The sequence below is a fragment of the Fukomys damarensis genome, unplaced genomic scaffold, assembly GCF_012274545.1.
Source record: "Fukomys damarensis isolate Sample0158 unplaced genomic scaffold, DMR_v1.0_HiC HiC_scaffold_2, whole genome shotgun sequence".
Lineage (NCBI taxonomy): Eukaryota > Metazoa > Chordata > Mammalia > Rodentia > Bathyergidae > Fukomys > Fukomys damarensis.
Genome location: NW_022900914.1, coordinates 55761938 through 55786083, shown reverse-complemented (window position 1 = coordinate 55786083; position 24146 = coordinate 55761938).

Here is a 24146-nt window from a genome sequence, read left to right as displayed (position 1 = left end):
ATATATAGCATAAGCAAAGCATGGTCAGTGATACAAGTATGTCCTCATCAATTCTGTTCAAGAACTACTGATACCTATGATGTGAAAGTTAGAAGTACTTCAAAGAGCTTAAATGGAAACTAGAAAGGAGAGGCATAAATAATGTAGAAACAGGAGCTTTTTAAGGCAGTAAGAGCTAGGTTTAACTCAGAAGTAGAAATAAATGGTGCTGGGGGAATTTACAGAGAGATTAATATGACAGCTGAAGTGATCAACCAAGATCTGTTTGAAGAACATATTACTTTATCTAAAATAATTGGGATTTGCATAGTGCAAGACATCCAAGTAGTGCAAAGAGAAAGAACAACCAATTAGCAGAGATAGTGCAAAAAGAAAATTGCCTTAAGGGGTGGAAAGTGCAAATCAAGTGATAATGAGAAAGAAAAACCAGCTCAAGATCTTAGTTTCTCTTTGTTTTTTAGAGTTTTATGGCACTAAATCTCAGGGCCACTCATCTGGCCCTTCAGTTTTTGCTAATTGAAATGGCTTCTAAGTGCTCAGTGAGTTCATGAAGCTCATTTCCTCAGGAAGCTGACAATTTCAAAACATGAATATATAGTTTCTTATATTTCACAGGCAATATAATTTGGTTGTAAAGAATTCCATCCCTAGAGGTGAACAAATGTGCATCCAAATCTTCAATCTACTCTTTGCTAGATAAATTATCTTGTGCATATTGCTTAATGTTTCCAAGCATCAGTAATTTCCATCAACTGTAAAAATGTTGATGATAATGACATTGACACAATTCATTTCATACATTGTTTGAGAGTTACATGAAATCGCTAGTGTTGAGTTTTCTATGACTGAAAATGATTGTATAAATATCTTGGCCATATTTCACACATACTTTTCCCTTAGCAGAAGCAGAAGCATTTTTTAGTTTTTATTATTTCCAAAAATAGCAAAATCAATAAAAAGAATGTAACTACTCAGTCATAGAGGAATTATTCTATTAATTTTTTTTTTTTTTTGGTTATTTGAGACAGGGTCTTGCTATGTAGTTGAGACTGATATAGAACTCACTGTGTAGCCCAGTCTGGTCTCGAACTCAGCAATCCTCCTGCCTCAGCCTCCCAAGTGCTGGGATTGTAGGAATGCTCCACCACACCAGGCTCTTCTATTAATTATGGTTTAATCATTTAATGTAGTAATATCATTATAATTAAATTGTAGTAGTATTATCATATAATTACATAGCCATTAAAAGTCACATATCCATAGGCTCTATTACCACACAGGCAAGAGCTCTAGTTTGGAAGCCAAGGCAAAAATTGAAGTACAAAGCACTTTAAACTGTGAAATAATTAGTGTGATAGTCTGAAAAGTAGAAATATGTTTTTTTCTGATCCCACACAAGTGAGCACCTCGTGGGTAATATTTTTGGCTTCTGGCACTATTTTTACTTCCTGAATTATTCATTAATCAATAATTATCTATATAGTTAGTTAACATCTTCATGACTTTCCTTCTAAACAAGTAAAGTCAGTAATATTTGATTAGAATCTGAATAGTCTGTAAGACAGAGGTCGCAAAGGAATTAGACACACAAACCTTTGTTGTTTTTTATACTACTTTTGTCAACTTCTGCATCACTGTCACTCTTCACAGGTAGCCACTTAGTGCAAGGATATCTTTAGTTTACATCCATAGGTGAGATGAGTGCCATCAGGGCCAACTGAGTGGTGACAATAAGTAAGGGAGACTCCAAAACATGCACCAGAGGAGAGCAGGTACACTGAGGCAGGGGTGGTATAGAAAGCCAGGTATGGGAAGGGAAAAAGAAGGGTAAAATCACCAACTCATACTCCAGTATGAGGAGAATTCAGCAAGGAAGCCAGACTGACCCAGGACCACAGCAGCCCTTGCACTCATGTCTGGTGTAAATGCCATCTTGGGAAAGGATTTGGTGCTCTGGACCAAAAAACAAACAAACAAAATACGTTGACTTAAGCAAATGCATGGCATAATTAAATGCATCATTGGCAACTGTGTGAATGGACTTCTTTGATCTACCGTTTTAATTAATCAATGATAATTTTTGCTGACATCTATCTGTACACATGGAGGACCACATGTTCACTCTTGAGATTCCCACTATAGTTAGTGGCAGTGAATTTTTTATTTGCCTTTCTAATTTAGGCAACAAGAAAAAGAAAGTTGCCTTCTATAGAATTTCCAGATGTCTATGAAGAAAAAATTAAATAAATCATTTTGAAATATAAGTTTATTAAAGAAATTATAAATGTATCCATGTATAAGAGAAACGATTTAGGGACGCATTGATTAAAGATAGGGTTTTCTTGTCAATTTCATTCAACATATCGGCATTATATTTGATTATCAAATGTGATTGAAAACATCTGCATTTATTACAGAAGGTGTGAAAACAAATTAGAGATTATTTACTCTTTAATCCATTGAACAGTGCTGATGTCAACAATCATAAAAAAAGAACAGTATAAGAATTGTTAATTCTAATCAGGCACTTGAATCAGCATTATCTTTCACTTTAATTCATTAGTTTCTCTCATTGTATAGTATAGCCTTTGATATGCTGAGTTTTTTCTTTTTGAAGATGTTTAATAAAGTATATCTTGCACATTATTCATGAATAGTTTTCTAAAGTTATGTAATTTTCTTCGTAACAAAGTCTTTATTAGGGAGAAATCAATCATTTCCTTCACTATTTAGTGGTTATATATAACATATTGGTAAAGCATTTTTAGATGTGAGGGCTGAAAGTTTATTTATATTTTTTGTTAATTTTAATTTTTATTAGTACGTGTTTTCAGTACACGGCTGAATTAATTTGGGGTATATGAAACATGTGCATAATATGACTTGATTCTTTTTACATTCCCTTCCTCTCCTCTCCCTCCTTTTCCCTCCATCTTTTGGTCCCTTTCCCATTTGCAAAAGATCTATCTTTCTGATTCCTTTTTTTTTATCGTTTTTTTGGATTGAACTCGGGTCCTTGCGCTTGCAAGGAAGGCCACCGAATCGCTGAGCTAAATCCCCGGCCCACCCTGATTTCTATTATCTATCTTTTATTTGGCTTTTTAATTTATTCATACTTTGAGTATTTGTTTATTTTAGTGCATTGCTTCTCAAAACTTTAATTAACATCCACCTTGAATATCTAAAAGGAAATTATATCAAGCAAATTTTCTTGTTTGGCCACTTGACTACAAATCTTATTTTTTAATTAAATTTGTTGATATAATGAGGTGCAACCACTAGAGTTTTGTCAAAACTAAAGAACTGTGTAAGATCAAGAAGGGAGTGATCTGGGGCCCTTATTTGCCTAGGCTACATTTACAGCAAGTCTTCCAGAAGATTCCTTCGTTTCATCCCGCAATGGCACTGAAACAGGCCTGCAAGCTTCAATGTGATAGCATTTCCTAGGCACTTCTCGGGTTTTAGTCCCTCCTGCATACTGCCCACCCCAACCCATGCTGTAGCAAAGGTCTTACAAAATAAAGTCTTGCACTGGTGTTCCTGTAGAGGAGGAGGAGGAGGAGGTAGAGGAGGAGAAGGAGGAGGAGGAAGAAGATGAGGAGGAACAAGAAGAGGAGGAACTGTGTAGGAACCACAGAAATTGAGTTAGAAACCTTTCTTATCAAACATCAAATATTTTTTTCCCATGCTCCTTTGAGGTCATATACCCCCAACTACCTGCATTTGTATACCTGTTTTGCATTTTGTCAAAGATAATTTTGACTTTTCTAGAATTAAACATAAATAGAATCATATAGTATGTATTCTGGTATCTGGTTTATTCAATTAGTATACACTTTAAGAGATGCATCCATATTTAGTTTTATTAGTGGTTGCTTCCTTTTTTTATTACTGAGTCATAATCCCTTAACAGATGCCCATAATTTGCTTCTCCATTCACCTGCTGGTGAACATTTAATTTTTCTTCCAAGTATTGATTTTTATGAGTAAAATTTCTATGGATATTTGAGAGTAAGTAGTGTGAACAAATATTTTATTTTTTCATCCAAAGATACCTACAAGTGTCATTCAGAATCATATGGCAAGCTTCTGTCTAACTTCATAAACAATTTTTTCCAAGGTATTTATAAAGTTTTATGTGTTGATGAGCATTTTTTGAAAGTTTGACTTTTGACATGTTTTAGTCATTATATCAAGCAGGTATGTGTGTGAGTGTGCACACACAATGTTATTTCACTGCATATTTAATGATACATATTGATGTGGAGAAATTTTTCATGTATTTATTGGTCATCTGTGTATCTTCTCTTGTAAAAAATTTATTCAATTGTTGGCTTTTTGCTTACTAGTCTTAAATATTTAAATCAGGTTCATATATTAGCATTGAGTTTTAAGTGTATTTTATATAATCTGTATATTCTGAATGTGAGTTACTTCATAAATCACATGTGTTTCTCTTCTATTTTATGGCTTACTTTGCAATTTTTAAGGCTTTCTTCAAAGCAAAATTTTAAATTTGGATTGTCTAATTTTTTTATTTTTATGATACATTATTTGGGTGTCTTCTTAGGTCACAAAGCTTTTTGTTTTCTTCTATATTATTTATGGTTTTAGCTATTTCATTTATATGTATGATTACTTTCAAGTTAATTTAAGGTTGTGAGATATATTTTTCAGAAAAATTATTTAGTAATCCCAACATTATTAATGAAAACTTTATTTTTGTCATATAGTAACCAACATTATTTATGGAAAAATTTGTTTTTGCCACATAGTGACTCAAAACTTTTTTTAATAACCCATTGACCACACGAACCTGAGTCTATTTCTAGACTCTATTCTATTTCATTGATTGATATTCTATATCAGGTACATACTGTGTAGACTATTGTTATTTTTACTTTTGAAATATACATCTGCAATTCTACTAATGTTTATTTTCAAAAGTTTTCTTGCTATTTCTAAATCTTTTTTAATTTCCATCTAATCCAAAATGCATTTGTTAATTTCTTCCAAAAAAACTTTTGTAGAAATTTTAATGAGATTACATCAAAATCTAGAAAGAACTGACATCTTACTTAATAAGCAGATTCTGACCCATGAACATGATAAATCTTTTCATTTGTGTAAGTTCTCTTATATCTCTGTGTCTAAGTTTCAGGGCCTAAATTCCGTGCATGTATTTGTTAAATGTGGCCTTTTCCTGTCTTTGGATCTGAATGAGTACAGTATTTTAAATTTTAATGCATTTTATGTTGCTGCTATGTAGACATACAATGAATATTTTCATATTAGCCTTTTAACTAACTAAATTGGCTTACTAATTCCAGTACATTTTTATAGCTTTAAAAGATTTTCAATTTGTATAATTAGACCAAATGTGAACAAATACATTCTCCTTTTATCCCAATTGGTCTGTTTTGATTTTTTTTTTTTTTTTTGCCTTTTTTCCTGTGTTCAGACTTCCCATTTAATGCTGAACAAAAGTAGAATCTAGAAATATCCTTGCTTTGATTCTGAGCTTAGGAAAAAAAATTCAGCTACTTGCCAATTTAAGTATAATGTTAAGCTGTTGCTAGTTTTTCACAGGTACTCTGTTATTTGGAAATTTTCAATATCTAATTTGCGGAGAAGAGTTTGTGTTTGTTTTTTAATCAAAATGTGGGTTGAACTTTTAAAATACATTTTGCCATCTAATGAAGTAATTATACCATATTTATAATTTTCTGTATTAATTTGGTAAATAATATTGGTTAATTTTTTTACTGTTTTCTAAACCTTAATTACAAAGGTGATCTGTCTTTGGTTACATTACATTATCTTTTTGTTTATTACTGGATTTAATTTGCTGATATTTTTTAAGGACTCTTGCCTCTGTGTTTAGGAAGGATATTGCTTTCAGTAAGTAATCGCTTAAAATATTTTGCTTAGTTTTACTATTAAGGAAATGCTGACCTGATAAATCAAAGTAGAAAGTGATTTTATTTCCTTAAATTTTAAGATTTGTGTATATATGATATTATTTCTTCACAAAATATTTGAAAAAATTGATCAGTAAGGTCAACTTTTCCAGTTTAAAGGGAGATTTGTTTTGCTTTTTTTGTACTTGGTTGGTCAATATTTTTCTTATCAGTCATATGGAGGAATGGTAAATGTCTTTAATTTAAACTGGTAGAACTGAATGAACTTGACAATTTTTTACAACCTTAAAACTGCAACCACTGTAAAGTTTATAAATATTCCATTGTTCTCAATAACCACTTCATGAGCCGCACTTACCTTTACTCTTGTCTCTGGCAACCACTAGTCTGATTTTTGTGATGATAGCTTATATTTCATATAAATGAAAACATATAGCATATTTGTTTTAGTGATTATTTTTTCAGTGTAATGGTTTTGATATTCATCCTTGTTGTTGCTTTTATTATTTCTTCAGTTCCTTTTACTTCTGCATAGTATTCCATTGAAGACTATACCACATTTTATTTTATTCACCTATTGATGGGCATTTAGATTATTTTCATTTTATTGTTACTATGAATAAGGTTATATGTGGAAAAATGTTTTTCTTTCTCAAATAAATACTTAGGAATCAAATTATCCTCTATGTGTATGTATATGCTTAATGTGAGAATGTACTAAATGTTTACAAATGCTATGTTTACTAGTGCAACTTTATTTTCTTTTCATTATGTAGGAGAGGCCCATTTACCTCAACTGACAAACAATAATTGTTAATTTAATGTTGGCACTTTTGATGAATGTGCAAAGGTATTTCATCACAGTTTCAACTTGCATTTCTTTCATGAGCATATTTTCACATGCTAATTAGCTTCTTTTGTTGAATATGTGATGAAGTCTTATTCCCATTTAAGTTGTTTGCCTTGTTTTTATTGAGTTGGGCTTCTATATAGCCATTATGTAAATCTTTTGTCATGTACATTTATTATAAATTTTCCTCACATTAGTAGCTGGGATTTATGTTTATAAATTACTTTTATTCAATCACACTTGATTTTTTTTCATTTTCAAACTTAGTAATGTCCTTTCTGTTTCTAAGACCATGCAGTTAATTTTTATTTCAAATAACATATTTTATTTTCTATTGTAATGTTTTGTTATTTATTCTCTATTTCTATTCCAAATTTCATATAGTTTCATTCATTACAAAAAATGTTATGCTTTACCCAATGACTCCGTTTATAACACTTTCCTTAGGAAAACTTTCCAGGAATTTCTACCTGCATCCTCTTAGGTTAGTATCTCTTCTTGGGAATGGGTCATATTTTCCTGGCACTTTTTATGATACCAACTTTGGCACATTTATCCTTGACATACCTTGTAATTATATCGTGCACACTCTGGGCTCTGTTATATTGCTCCGAAAAATGTCAATGGTTGTTTTTACAGGCCATTAATTTGATTAGTCAGAAATTGAACTCTCATTGCCACTGTTATGACAGCTGAAATTACTGTTCTATGCTTTTCATCTGTATCCAGGGGTCTTTATTTTGGCCGAAGGCAAACATGATCAAATACAAACTACAAATTTGTACAGGATTCATATATAGAAATAGGAGTAAACCTCCGCTTTCTCGCTTCATTTTGGTGTTTACCATATAAACTCTTCTAGCTAGGTTCTTGTCTTATGTGTTGTTTAGATAGAAAAATGGCTGGTACTTTCATCAGATTAGAATAACCTAACGCTAAAGATGTGGGGATTATTTTATCTTCAGAATAAAGTTATGGGAGAAGAAAAATGTATCCCACTCCTTTCACTTACTCCAGAATTTGACTCCTCCAATAAAAATGTTTGTTTTCCCTCACTTTATAGATCCTAAAACACTTCCAGAATATGTAGTAATTATTTTCAGTAGCATCATTTTATAATCAATTCCCCTTACACATCCTTATGTAGAGATTTTTAAATAAATTAGTTTCCTTTTTCTTCTTAAACACTCAGTTTTGAAAGTTTCTGTCTTTGGGGTAAACTTGCTTATTTATTTATTTACAAAAATACTCTATTATCCATTTAATGTTGATAGTGGTGATTTTCAACTGGGGATCATTTTGCTCCCCAAGAGCTATTGACAGTGTTTGGAAACATTTTTGATTGTAGGGACTGTGGGTTGCTACTGTCATCTAGTGGGTAGAAGCCAGAGATGCTGCTAAACATTAATGAGAAGAGCCTACCACACAAATGATTCCATAGTCCAAAACAGCAGAGCTGGGGTTAAAAAATATGTCTATAGGATCTGATGTAATGTTCCCACTTTGATTCCCAATCTTATTTTGTTCTCTTTATTTATTTTTTAACAAATTACCTAAATATTCAGTTGTATTGTTTATTTGAAACAACTCGCTTTGGTCATATTAAAATGTATTGCTAGTTTTCTGTTTCATTCCATTAATATTTGTATTATTTTATTTATTCTCATTATTTCATGTTAAATTTGATCTTTTTGTAGCTTTCAGGGTGAAAGCTTAAATAATTGATTTTCAATATCTGTTTTCTAATATTAACACTTACAGCATAAATTTCCCTCCAAGTATGTTATAGCTGCATTGCACAAATTTTTCTTGAAATTCAAAATAATTTATTATTTCTCTTTTTATTCCTCATTGAATTTATTGGTACATTTTAGGTATACAGTACATTTACATTCATTATTGGGACCTTGTACCTCTACATGACAGGTCTTGGTTCTCATTTTTTCCCCTTGTTCCTGCCCTCCCTTCACCCCCTCTTCCCCTCCCCATTTACAAACATTCTCTTATGATTATTTTTTGATCATGGACATGAAAATTATACTTTTTGAATTTCAAATTTGGGGGGATTTTCTATTCATTGTTATGTTAGTTGAGTTCTGGTATAATTTTTTGTTTAGGTAACATATCAGTTATCATTTTTATGTGTAAAATATAAATATATTATAATTTGCCTCCTTTCAATTTATTAAAAACAATGCTAATTGGGTTAATGGATGAGTGAACACTTTCGTAAATATCAGGTCAAATAACAATTTCACTTTGTGTATCTTGTCTGATTTATCTCTTCTTTTTCTGTATTGAGAGTAGCATTAAAACATAAACTATAATTGTAGGGTTATGTATTTATATTATTTATTCTGTTAGGCTTTTTGCATCTTTTTTGAAGCTCTATGGTTATATGTTTCAGTTGTCAAAACTGATATGTCTTCTTATTGAGTTGAATGTTTATCATACTAGATTATGCTTTCAGCCTTGATAGTATTCCCTTTTCTCAGATGTACTTCATCAGATATAAACAGAACCACTAGAGCTTGTGTGTCTGTGTGTGTGTGTGTGTGTGTGTGCGTGCACCCAAGCATATGCGTGCACTGAAGTCCTGGCTTAGCAGGTGCTAAGCCTAAGGTTTACCACTAAGCTATATCCTCAGACCTTCCTTAGATTTGTGTTTGTAACGTGTGTTTTTTTTCCTTTCTACCTTTTTTTCAAAATGAGCTCCTTATAGCCAGAATAAAATTGAATTGGATATTTCATCCACTGTGAGAATCTCTTCCTTATTTGTTAATATTTGCACCAATTATATTTAATGCAATTAACAACTTTGTGGTTTTCCAAAGACTGTTTTTTGCTAATGGTTTCAATTGGTCATATTTTTAAAAAATTTCTCTCATCTGTCTTTTACCCCATTTATCTTTACTTTCTTGTAGTTACTGTGTATTTTTTAAAGAATTAATTATAATTATTGACTTTTCATGTGTTTTAATTAACTAGTTACTATACTGCTTATATATTTCATCTTTAACTTATAATAGACTACCTTGAAATAAGTACAAAGCCATTTCACATATAATATCATACTTTATGACACTACAATGCTTCAATTCCCACACTCCCACACTTCTGTCAATCAGTAACTACTTATGTACCTGTTTGGAGTGAGAGAACAAGTCTGTCAGAAACTAAACCTTCATTGGAAGAAGTGATTGTTTCCTTACCCTTTATGGCCTCTTGTTGGCAAGGTTCAATTAATTCTATGATATTATTCATCATTTATGTTAATGTTTTGTCCCTGTTCTATTGTTTCAGAGACTACCATTTTATACTCTTTTATCCATATTAATCTATGAACTCTCATTTTATGAAGTTATAATTAATATATTTTTAGCCTTCTGAAAGTTTAGTAATAAATAAGATCCATTGCATATCACATTTAAAATCAAAGGGAAGTGAATTCCCTAGTATTGGAGAACTTGGTATTCTTTGTCCTCTGTATCTGTTTTTTTGTTATAGAAATCACATGTTCCAACAGCATTGGGAATTTGGTGGTATGAATTTGACAGGACATTTCCCTTGCATATATTCTACTGTGCTTGGTGATTCCTAAATTGACTAAAGAAGAGATCATCTGTTTCAGTTCTGTTAACCTCCCATGGGATTCAACTACACTGAAGGATGAACATCAGATTCTTAAATCTAGGAAAAACATCCCAGTCATTTGGCATCGTGGACTTCATACTGAAAAAAAAGAGTTTTGGTTTAAAATCATATAAAATTGAATCCTAATTGATGATAACATCAAGAGTTCTCACAAGGCCTTCATTTAACATGACTGCTAACCTTCAAGTTACTATGGGTTGAACACGTAGGCCAATGGTGGCGAACCTATGGCACACATAATATTTGTTTTTTCTTTTAAGACAAAAAGATGTTAATGTATGAATTATCTTTTCTAAAATAAAATCTCAGTACCTAGGTGTAATTGCAGTGATGTCACTTTGTGAGAAATAAGTGGGGTTGCGGTTGCAGTTCAGGCACTCATCTCTAAAATGTTTACCATCACTGGTAGGCCTTGGTCATTCAGTATCAAATATATAATATTTTGCTGTACTTTCTTCAGTAGATTTGCAGCTACATCTGCAAATTTACTGTGAAAAATAAAAATGAGAGAATAATCTCTGAACCTGCAACCATCACAATTAGAAGCTTTGATTTCTTCACCTCCTATAGACTGGCTAATCCTTGAATGCGTGAAAATAATTGCAGCTAATGGCAATACCTTCATCATTTCTATGCCTTAACTAAATACATTAACTCAACTTTAGACAATAGTATTTGAAAGATAAGCACAGAAGCAACATACCGAATGTATAAATTTTTCAATTCTTAAAAAGTCAGACATAGAAATGAAATAAAAGATAAAAATAAAACTTTCACAATGGGAAGAATGTAGGGGACATGGATTAATCGTAATAGTCACTGAAAGAAGCACAAGTTACATAAGGAGTGATATCAGTTTTCTCATTATATTAACAATATTTCTTTAAAGATGTGTTACATGTGATCAAGAATATTGGAAAATGATTAATCTTACTGTGGTTAAGAAAACGGACATGGCTTTTATAAAGCTAAGAAAAAAAATATATTCTATGTCCCCTGTATATTCTGTCCAGAGAGAAAATACCAGGTTCATCTGAAGTGACTGCAGAGATGATAAGTAAATTTCTAAATGAGGACTGACCAACACTGTGTTTAGTTATAAGGAGAAGATGTCATCGAAAAGCACAGAAAAACAAGTAGGGTTTCAATTATTTCATGATTCCTAAATATAACCTCTACCCTGTCATTTCACTTCTGTCTTATCTCTGGAAGACTGCTACCAGAACTTGGGTTTTTTTGCACAGAACAATGACTCCAATTCTTTCTACCTTTTCAGCCTTCTTCATGTTGTTTAGCATATCTGAGCTAAAATCTCTCAATGGGATAAAATGGGGATAATCACTCATAGAGTTATTATAATGATTAACACAGAGCTTGACAGGTAATAAATAATATATACCTGCTAATTACAATTATTACTGTTATTATCCATCAGTTATCTTTTATTCTATGCAGAGATACATATGTAAAATGCCTGTCTTTTAAAAGTATTAATTCTTTTTTATCTTATTGAGTTTATTGGTACTTTTAAAATAAAATTATTAATTCTTAAAATAAGAATTATTTATTATTTGAGAAATGTTAAAATTACCATTAATAGGTCAATAGTTAACTCTTATGGAATAGCTCATAAAATGTAACATGTTAGTTGGTCAAATAGTGTGTTGAGCTGGACATGGTGGCTCATGCCTGTAATCCCAGAACTCGGGAGGCTGGGGCAGGAGAATCTCCATGAGTTTGAGGCCAGCCTGGTCTACATAGTGAGTTCAGAGCAAGCCTGAAATACAGAGGGGGACCTTGCTTCAAAAAGCAAACAAACAAACACAAACAAAAAACAACTTGAGTTCATCTCTAAGCATTAACTTGAGAAGACTGTCAAAAGAAATGAAAACAAAAAACAGATCTTAAGGGAAAATGCCAAAACAAAAATGTACAAATATATGTTGCATAAATAAGTGTGAGGAGATATACAACAAACTGTAAGCCATGGTTAGCTGTAGAAAAAAAAAAAGCTGAAGAAGTATTAAAAGGGCAGTTTTTTGTTTTTTGTTCTTTTTGGTTTTCTGGGGGTGGGGTTAGTACCGAGGATCAAACTCAAGTCCTTGTACTCACGAGGCAGGCGGCAGAACCATTGAGTTAAATCCTTGGCCCAAAAGGGCAGTTTTAAATCATGCTCTGCATAATTCTATAAAATAAGAATCTATCTATTTGTCATTTGTGCAATTTAGGAGCAAAAGTAACCCCCTAGAATTTCTGAATCCTCCTCCACTTTTTTTCCTCTGGGTTTCTGATATATCTACTGCTTTTCCTGTTTTTACTTGGGTCATGAACCTGATCTTCTATGTTGCTCTTTCTTGTTTGACAGTTGTGCCTATGGCCACTTTCCTAGCTCTGACCTTTTTTCTCAGTCCAATCCCCAAATAAAGCCTTGAGCAAGAAGCTTATTAAATACTGTAAGATGACAAATGGGCTCTAGTTTTCCCTGGACCTATGTGATATTAGCACTGAAAGTGTTGTCACCAGATGTCAGATCATCCCCTTAGTACCTGCATCTCCAGTGGTATCACATCACCAATGACAGCAATAACATATTTACAGAAATACAGCTTTACAAATTACATGCAGCTTCATCTTTGGGGAAAATCCCTATTTCTTCTCTCACCATTTCAAGGTCTCTATAGTGACATACTCTGTATCAATTTGTAACACAGTTTCTAACATGTAGGTCCTATTTTCTTCTAGGATCTCACAAATAAAACTTGTGTAAAGTGGCTTCCCTGGAAAACATGTTTATAAAATTCCTATTACCTGTGTGTCTATGTGCATGGATTGGAGCTAGGCTAACCTCATGGACCAGCAGAGAAATAAGGAACACAAATATCCTGCCCTGTAGAAAGTCTCATTTGAAAAGACTTATAGTGGATATCCTCTTGTTCCCAATTTCCTCACTTATAAAATATTTCAGCATGAATTTGTCCTCCTAAAAGTTCAATAAATATATAAATTTTTTAAAAATCTGCATTTGTGTTTCCTGGCTACTACTTTAAATGCCAGGTACAAATTAGGTAGAAATGCTAAGAGGGTATACAATTTTTAATGAATAATATTTTGGTTTAAATTAGAAGAGATTTGTCACCCTTGAAGATATTTCAGGCGTAAACATAGAAATAATCCCTTCTCACTTAGCTTTTTATTCTACACTGGTCCTCATTGGATCAGATGAGGCCCACCTACAATGGGGAAGACAATCTGTCTCACTGATTCTATTCATTCAAATGTGTATTACATCCAGAAACACACTTGCAGGCATATTGAGAAAATGTTTAACCAATGTCTGGACACTTCATTTCATATCAAGCTGACACATAATCATTTCACTGTTTATCTGACTCAAATAGCTTGTTTTCTTCATGAAACTTAACTTGGCCAAGGACAAAGGACTTTGACAGCAGAATTTCTGCTCTCAATCTACTATCTATTTCATAGAACCACAGAACAAATTTGTCTTTATTATTATGGATTCTGAGACACACAACTCCTGACCTACACAGAACTTACTTTTTTAGGGCTCACCAGTCCTTGATTCTCTCACAAAACCAATGTGTTTTTTTGTTTTGTTTTGTTTTTAACTTATTTATCTATTTATTTATTTATTTATTTATTTATTTATTTATTTATTAATCTTTACTAAGTTTATTGGTTCAGTTTAGGTATACAATACAGTTACATTCATTATTGAGATGAATGTACCTTTATAAGACTTTTCTTGGTTCTTATTTTTCCCCATTCCCCAGCCCTCCCTTCACCCGGCCTTTCAAAGCATACTACAGAGGAATTTACTGCTTGACCATACATAACTGGATACAACTGTAAACCTGTGAGATGTACATTTTGCACACATAAATGTTGAATCTGTAAGTTTCAATGTTTTAACATTTCTCCTTGAAGTCCTACTAAGTTTTCCCAGCCTTTCATATAAGTGACATTTATTTATTTATGCATTTCTGTAATAAGTAATTATAGATATTTTCCTTGCAAGAACTTCAGTGTTATGAACTTCTTGTGTGATAAGGATTCAACATAAGGGAAGGTTTTTCTTCCCTTAGATTCAGATGTATCTGGACATTTCATAAAACCTGACAGAAATGATTTACATGGAAACTGAACAGATCTCTCTGCTGTCTGGCTGAGATGTAATGAGCTGAGCTGTGGCAGTAGCAGCTGTGTTCAGGACCACATATGAGATGACTTTTAGTGCTTAGAGCAAACTTGGAGGAGACTTTGCAAGGACTAGAGAATTTGTGGCAGCAAAGTTGTGCAGGGAGTGCCTTGAAATCAAACTGTATTTAAATGGGGACAAAGGTAGATCTTGCCTAAAACCTTAGAACCTATGTGAGATAGAATATGTCACCTTAAATGGCAAAAGAGATTGCCAAGATTCTAGGGTTATCTAAATGGGTTCAATTTAATCACAGGAGTCCTTAAAATCAGAGGAATGTTTCCTACGACAGTGTAGCTAGAGAGATATATTATGGCAAGAGAAAGGTTGGAGGAATATAGTGGTTCCAACTTTAAAAATATCAGAAAGCTCTATGACACAAAGAATGCGGATAACCTCTGGGAACTGCAAATACAAGGCAATGGATTCTGCTCTATCCAGCCATCTATGCAGGCTTCTGACAGGAATATGACTGAGCCAATGCCTTCATTTTAGTTCAGTGAGATTCATTTCAGTCTTCCTACTCTTAGAACTATAAGATAATAAATTTCAAGTGGACTGATTTGTGATGTTGTCTTACAGCAGCAATAGAAAATCAATACAAGGTCTTTAACCAAGAAGAAAAAAAATATATTTTATGTCAAAAATTAACTCTCTCCAGAATTAAAGTAGAACCATTATTGGGAGGCTTCTCTTCTTTCTGAAAGAAAACTCCTATTCTCTTTTTCTAAACTCTTTCCCAAACTGCCTTGAGTCTTGAAGACTTAAATTTAACCTGACTTCATGCCTGACACCCCAGACCACAAAACACCACCCTGTGGCCAAATTCTTACAGTGTGCACACATGATACCAGGCAGAGCAGCTCCAGATCTGCTATCACTCACACTGGAGTTGAAGTAATGTCACAGTCAATCATACAATCATGAATAGTTTAACTGGATTGTTCAGACTGAACAGGATGCGTGAAGGGAGAAACTCTGCATGTGGGGAGCCACACTGTGAACTCCACTAGTCCTTATTGATTCATGTAAACTCCTTTTGTTCCGATATCATGTGTGCTCTCTGGGATTAGACTTCTTGTGTTTTCCTTAAATATTCTGACCAATCTCACCTTGGAATGTTTCAGGTAAGTTTTCAACACATTGGCCTAGGTTGGGACATAGCTGAATTGAGGCCTTAAGGAGAGTATGAAGGTTAGTACAGAAACCTGAGAAATATACCTATATTTCTAAGATAGATCTTTGTATTTAATAGAATATGTTTTAATTGAATAAATCCATGCATAACTGAGGCCAGTGAGGCTCGGTAGCTTCACACTACTGCACTGAATACTTGTGATAATTTTGTTGTAAGGACACTTTGGCCAAGCACCAAAGGGGTGGACTTCAGAAAAGATGTAACATAGTAGGCTGCTATCTTTACAAGAGCTCATTTAAAAAGTGCAGTTGTTGCCATCCAAGAACTTGGCACTTGAACTATTCTTTTACTGGTAAGAATAGCTATTTCTCAATATACTTAGATTATTTTTAAAAAACAAGGTGGTTTTTGCTAACGCCCAATCCCTTTCTGGGAGTCTGACATTTTGCTGTATTCTATGTGAGTAAAAGTGCCTATGTGTACATCCTCCAGTGAATCTTAAGCACTGAATCTCTAATAAGCTTTCCTTGGCAGCAGCATTATATGGATATTACTGTATATTTTTGACTGCTGGAGAAAGGAGCATAATTGATGGGGTCTATCTCTGGAACTAGAAAAAATTCAGAAGCCTATTTATGAAGTTCTCCTCACGCCATGTGTGTCTTCCTGCGTTGATCCTTTTGTGTTCCTTTGATTATAATAAACCTTTTCCAGAAGTACAGCTATAGGCTGAGTCACAAAAGTCCTTCCAGCAAACCACTGAATGAGTTAGGACTCCACTGCAACATGCATATGTATATGTGTGAATTCAAAACTAAAACTTAATTGATAGTATATATAAAATTATGTGTTTATAACTATATTTGCAACTAAGGATAGTTTACCATGTTAACCATAGAAATTATATATAACAACATATAAATATATTTGTAGAATGTGTATGTATTGGTATATATATTCATATACATATACATGGATGTGTATAAATATAGATATAAAAATAGATATAAAGTACTGGTATCTACTAGGCTAACTGCTACATATATATCTTTCTTAATATTCTCTTTCTCCATATATTTATGTATATATATGTATTACATACATACCTATATAAAACTCTATCCTGCTGCTACCTTACTATGTTAACTATTGCTATATATAATCATATGCATAATCACATATAAATGTTATATAAATCATTTTATTTTGGCTTTGGCTATGCACGCTTGGTCATGTGGCCAGGGCTATTTAGCCTCTAATACTCACTAGTAGGTTAGGTTGCTGACTGGCCTCTAATACATTGTAAACACATTCAGTTTTTCTGTATTACCTTAGATGAAATGAATAACGTAACACATAATTTTAATAATTAATAAACAAAGTTTTACCTATATAGTTGCCAAGCACTATGTTACATAGTCTGGAAAGGTGAAAAAAATTTGCTTAAAATAAAAACAAATAATGAAATAGGTATAATGAAGGTATATTTTATATATATAATCTAAGTCAACATCATTTAAATTATGCACAATAATCTCAGAAATATGGAAAAGTTTTGTTCAGTACTACCAGTAAAGGTATGATTCAACTCTTTCTAAATTGCTGTCTGTTTCCAAAAGCCTGCTACAGAGTGATTATCTAACCCTGCTGAGTATAATTTTGTAATTTTTATATAAAGTATTTATGACACCAGACATAACCTAGTTCTTTAATAAGGACACAATCAAAGCATTTCATTCATGGTTAATTTTATATCTTGTTATTGTCTCCTTACATGATTACTTAAAAAACTCACTGTCAAGTAAATGCTTTAATATAAGTATATAACATGCATATTCCACAGGGTCTCTGGATTCCCAGAACTTTCTCTCGAGTTACAATACAGTAACGTATAAAGTATTTAAGTAACAATAAAAGTGTTACATTTCCATAAAGGGAAAATAGTCAGTGTGCTTTATTCAATTTCAAAAAATAGGGAAAGTTTATTTTTCTGTATGAGTCAGCAAAGTCCTTCATACTGGATAGCATGTAAAATTAGGCATTGTTTTATATGTCACATATAGTATATACCCATATATTTTTAAATAATTAGTTTTATTTATTAACTTGTAACTTAAAATGTTTAAGAAATTACTATGTGTTATGTGCTATTCTAGACTTTTTGTAGATAGCAATTAAAAGAAAATCATTGGGTTATTAGTATTATTATCTTTCATGATACTTTATTGCTATGGCGTTGAGGGCAATTTGAATCAGTGACCCTCATTTCTGCACCTGTGAATTGAGAAGTGAGATTATGTTCACGTAAGGGGGGAATAGCTTGTGCTATTTTTCTGCTGGGCCCAGCAATTTATAAATTCTGGAATGATACTTTTATCCCCTACAGAGCCACAGCTACCTCTACAACTGTCACTAAGTTAATTCTCAAATATCCTATAACATTAATAATTTTCCCCTTTGGCATAAAATTTTGATCCCTTTAATGATCTGATGCAAATTACTTCCAATGTCATGACTTTTTATGCTTCAAAGAGAAGAAAGCATGTAAGAGGTGGTTTTGGAATTAATGACAGAAAAATATCTGTTGACAAATTGTAAGTATGTAAGGGTAAATATCATCTCACTAAAGGAAGAAGAGGAATGAAACAGTGAACTTGGAACCTCTAAAGCCTTTTATTTTGCTATACATTTACCAATTTTTTTTCTAGCTGTAAAACAAATGCAATTGATTAGATGTTTCAATGAATGTGACTTTAAAACCCTGAAAGCCTAATAATAAAATAATAAATGTCAAGAAAATGACAGATTCATGAAGAAGCCTGAATCCATATGATCTCAAATTCTATATATCTGAAATGATTCATAGGCAGGGTTACCAGAATGTAACAGGTGGTTACTTTTAAGTACAGATGCTAAATGTCATACCTGCAGATGGTTCATCAGTAGAACATGTAAAAAACATCTTAATTATATATTATGAAGCCTTTTCATAAAACACTAAAAGATAGGCATTCATTATGCTTGTTTGAGTTATATCACTGAGTACAGACGCTGTTATGAGGTAGCTGTTGCTTTAATCAAAACAAGTATCAGTAGATCAGTTTAATGATATGGAAGTCATGACTTCAGGAGGCAAAGTTTCTAGCAATGCAAATTTCTTTCAGTTTCCTGATTTATGCATCAAAGCAGAGGGTTCTCCTTTACCAGAATCTCACATCAATATGTGCCAGAGTAAAGAAAGAGATACTCAGCAAGTTATCCTTAAATAGAAGCATACCAGCTTGACTTGGAAAGTTCCTGCAGGCATATTACACCTGAAATTTAAAGCTGACAACATGTAATTCCCCATGTGGACTTTGGAATCATTGAGGCTGACTTGTAAGAGAATAAAGGTGATTCATGAACACATAAACTTTATTGTCAAGTTACCTTATTTTTGTTTATTTCAACATGATTAGACAAAGTTTACATAGGCAAGGATGCAGTGGCTTTGCTATTTCCAGACAGCAAACCCACCCTTAAAGATGGAGATTTAACTCAGGTTAGCATATTGAAAAGAAAAAAAAAAAAAAAAGGTCTCAGACGCTGCATGCTATTTCCTTAAAGGCAGCTCTCCAAATGTTTTGAGTCCTAGCAAATCCTTCTGGATTATGTATGGCCTCAGGTGTTATCAATAGTGCATCTGTTAAATTACTCTTCTCGTTGCTTGATGTATTCACAACCCACTTCATGTTCTCAATAAGTGAATGTGCAGAGTCTGTGTACAGTACAGACATGTTGTAGATTCATTGTCTTATCTGAAAAATGAGACAATAATGAAATCCACGCTATTGTTTGCATGGGGGGGTGAGTGTATATTATGTATTTGAACTTATTTTTAAAACTTAAAGGGCCATAGAAATGCAAGAACTATTATTGTTGCTTTTGACATAGAAACAAATCCAAGGGAACTTTGTAACTCTGAGCAAGCTGATTTATAAGCAGAGTCAGCCTCTCAGTAATTAAGTGGAAATATTTAAGAATTTCTATGAAGGAAGTTCTTTGTTTTTGTCTTCCTCTTTTTAATCATAATGAGAAAAAACTTTCAGTTTTTAATTATGATGATAGAATTACATAACATACCAACATTAAAAATAAAACAGTACAGGAGCTAAATATGGAAAATAGAAGTATTTTGAACTCCTCATGCCCACTTCTCAACAGTACCACTATCAACTGTTTTGTATATATCCCTCTTGTAACTTTCTTTGCAAAAACAAGGACATATATTTACATAACTATATGCATATATTTATACATCCTTTACACATATAGCTTTATGTCTCACCAAGAGAAATGCCTGCCAGAATATAAATTTGATACTTTTATTCATATTTGGCAAGAGAAGCATCAGATATTTCAGATATAAGCATAAACAGATAATCACCTTATTATCCCAAGAAGTAGGTAGATGCATACTGAACAATAAGAAGCTAAAGAAATTAGGGTATAATAACACTTTTTATACTTTGAAAAGCAGTCATACCATTTTAGTAGTCATGAAACAAGATAGAGTTTCTGTCTGTGTGAGGTTGAACTCAGGAACACATATAATACACTTTTTCAGGTTTCAGTTGCTGTTTGGTGACCTGTGAATTTAAAATCACAAGCCAGGTTATTATGATAATAACTGCAAGTTGAAGAAGTACAGCTTATCACTGTTGAGAAAAGGAAACAGACTTCTATGTGGAACCCTTGAGGATGCAGGAGTGTCCTGACAGACATGTGTGCATAGTTGTTGTAGACACATTTTGCCTGTTGCATTGTGCTTGTCTAGCCTTAATGTTGGCTAGACAATGTTGATGTAAATGAACTCATGTTCTCACTTTGAGTGAAGGGAAGATCTCAAAGGATCCTATGTCAAAGTAACTCATGTATTCATGGGATGTCAAGTTGGGGAGGAATAAAAAGGAACAAAAGCTCTATAGAGGGAAATATAGAACTACATGTTAGCAGGATACGGGGAAAATTGCACAATTCATGTAAATAAAAGAACATTTATACTTCTTTTTTCATGATTTTCCACAAAGGCAGCTAAATGAATATTCACAGAAATTCAAAAATGTGTTTCAGTACATTATTTGAAATTACAGAGTCCATGCCACAAGCCAAATTTGTATACTCGAGGCCTAGCAAGAATTCCAAATGAAGAGGTGCATCAGGTAAATAGGGATGTGGAGGACAAAGGAAGAGAACAGATGTGCCACACCAGAATTCACAAGGGCAGGACCTCCTCAGAAAACCAATACTTTTTTGAGCGACTTTATCTATTCCATTCTAGAATGAGTAAAAGCAAATACTTGGTCATTTTACAAATTACATGAACTTCGGCTGATCTAAAAAGGAAAATTTTTGTCCGTGTTAGGGTAGCATATTTAATTTCATACACTTAGAGGATTGTAACTTTCATTTCTCACTTGAAATACTTCTGGTTTCATGTCCACCATTACAATGACATTTGCAACATTTGTCTATTTTCAATGACTGTATAATATTAACATTGCACAGGGCTGTAACATGGCTCAGCAGCACTGCGTCTGCCTTGCAAGTACAAGGTCCTGAGTTAAATCCCCAATAAAAAATAAAATTCAAATTAAATTAAAACAAGCAAATAAAAAGCAATATTATACAAAAGTGTCATGGATTACTGAAAGTTCCTAGTTAAAAACCATTTAGGATTTTTCCTAGTGTGTTTTTTTGTGAATACAAACAATGCTGCAATGGCCACTTTGATAGATGTATTTATGTTAGTTCAATCCACACATTAGATTCCGAAAAGACTAATTCTTAAGGAGACGACACATTTTCAATTTAATAGCTGTATCAAATGGTACTCCAAACTGTTATATCCATTTATGCTCCCTATAATAATGTATGAAAGCCAGGATTTCTTGTAAGGATATAGACACCACACAGATGCCTAAATTCTTGCAATGTTACTTAAGTTCAAAGCTACTCTTCTCAGAATACTCCTCCACTACTACCACTTCTAACCACGGATCCAAATCAATTCTTTATGGATGGTGGAGATTAAATGGAAAGTTTTGGTAACTGGGTCTTTACCTCTGAGAGAGAAAGTTATCTCGGGAATTTTTTTTTTTTCTTTATAAAATCAGCTGCTGCTTTTCTCTTGAGCATCTCACACTCAGTTTTGCGGGCTCAAATGTCAAGGAAGTGTGTGGTAAACCTGCTGATTCACAGCTCCATTTGAGAAAACCACTTCAAAGCAGCTGAAGGTGCTGGCGCAGTTTTACTTGCACCCCACTTTCTTCCCTCGTTCATCTCCTAGCACATCCACACACAGATGTTCCTCACACCTCTGCATTCATGGCACCTATGGTTAATTCTGCCAATTCATTTACTTATCATTTAAGAGTAAGGTGCTGCTATTACCCAGAAGGAAATACTGCTTAGGAAGGAATGTATTTCCAGGACTGTATATAAGCAGCTGTGGAGAATAATATCCAAATATTTTACAGGCAAACCTTTTATTCTTTAGGTTAAATTTGGCCAACATGTCATTTCTCCTATCAAAATCCACCTCACATTCTGCTGCTTCAGGTATAATCCTTATCCCTATCACATGCTTTTGTTGTTGTTGTTGTTGTTGTTATTTTTAACTAAAATCCATCTCTTTATGGTAATCAGTATCATGACTATTAATTGTGTCAAAGAACACGTAAAATAAATTTTAGAAAGGGGTATTAGGCTTGATGATTAAAAAAAAAAAGGTGAATCTGATAGAAAATTTTTCCACTCTTGTCTTGATCCCATTTTGGGCATTGTTGTGGTGATAGTAAACTGAACTGTGGACAGCAAACCCCACGATTCTGTAGTCTTCTCATTGGGGTTTGAATCCCTGATGTAGTCTTACTGTATCTAGGATGCATATGCCTGGTCACGCAAAATTTGAGGCATTGAGAACAATAAATGAGATGCTCATGAAGAATTTTTTACATTGGATATAAAAGCCCCATATTAGTGAACGTAGTTTTACATAAAGATGAAAATATGAAAAGAGTGATATGAAGACAGTAAACATGAAGGGAAGTCCAGACTGTCTAGACACTAGTACAGTACCTAGTGGGCATCTTTCTTTACAGTACCATTCGGGCTGACATCACAGTGATGAGGCATGCAAAGAACGTAGGCAAGAGAAGACCATGCAGATAAGAAGCTCTGAGCTGAAAGTGAACAGTTAAGTTTCTAAGAAAAAATACATATTTTTTTCATGGCCACTTCAACTGGAGCCTGATGAGCAGGGTGAAAGGGAGATGACACAGGGCATGGATATAGCGAGCCAGCTCCTAGAAGATAATAATTATGAACTTGACTGTGATTTTATTACTTCCAACTGGAGCATTCAGGAGAAAATTTGTGTTCTTTCTTGTTTTTGAACATTTCATTTTGTATTCACCATGATTAATATGGACACTTTAGATCTTTTAAGGTTTATCTGATCAATTTATGCTGGATATAAAGTCTCATTTAAGAGAAGTTTTGGCAGCAATATGATGACAGAAATTTGGTCCATCAAGAAAGTCTTTCTGTTCACGGGCTTACAATACACAGCATAATAAGAGAAGAATATACAAGGAGTCCAAAATTTTGGTGATATCTCTGAAAACATTTTTCTCTGGTGTTTGGGTAAAGGGCAAATCGACAAACCCATCTTTCCACTTTGTGTTGCCATTTCATCATGAAATGTGTACATGTGAGAGATCAGAGAAAATGCTGAACTGGACATTTGTTCTCAAATATTATCTGACATGAAAAGTTCTCACATGGTGTTATTTGGCCTTATAATGTCATGCACAATAAATTATGCATGATCTTTTCAGGCAGAACTTTTTTTGTGGTCCTGTTTCTATTATTTCAGCATCCTAGGATCACAGAGTAATACATCTGATGTAATGAGGGGCCATTTATCTGCCACTTTCATATGCCACTTTCATCTGGGTGCATTCACTTTTTAGTGCCTAAATTATGACCGTCTTTAATGACAGCTCTGGTATAGGGACATATCTTTTTGTGTGTGAAAGGAAAATGGAACCCCAAATCCTCCCACAATTTTGGATAAAACCACAAAACTAAAATAAAGAAAGCCAAACCTACTATCTACAGTTTTTCAGACACACTTTGGAGGATGCACATGCCTTCCAGCAGATGTCCATGGTCTGCTTCATCTACAGAGAGCCAAATTAGTTCATCAACAGCTATGGGGGAGATTTTGAGAAACCAAGAACATCCCACCTTCTTTTCTTGTGTCTTCTTTCTTCTCTGCCTAAGGGCTATTTCAGTCACTATAGGGCCTTTGTCCAGAAC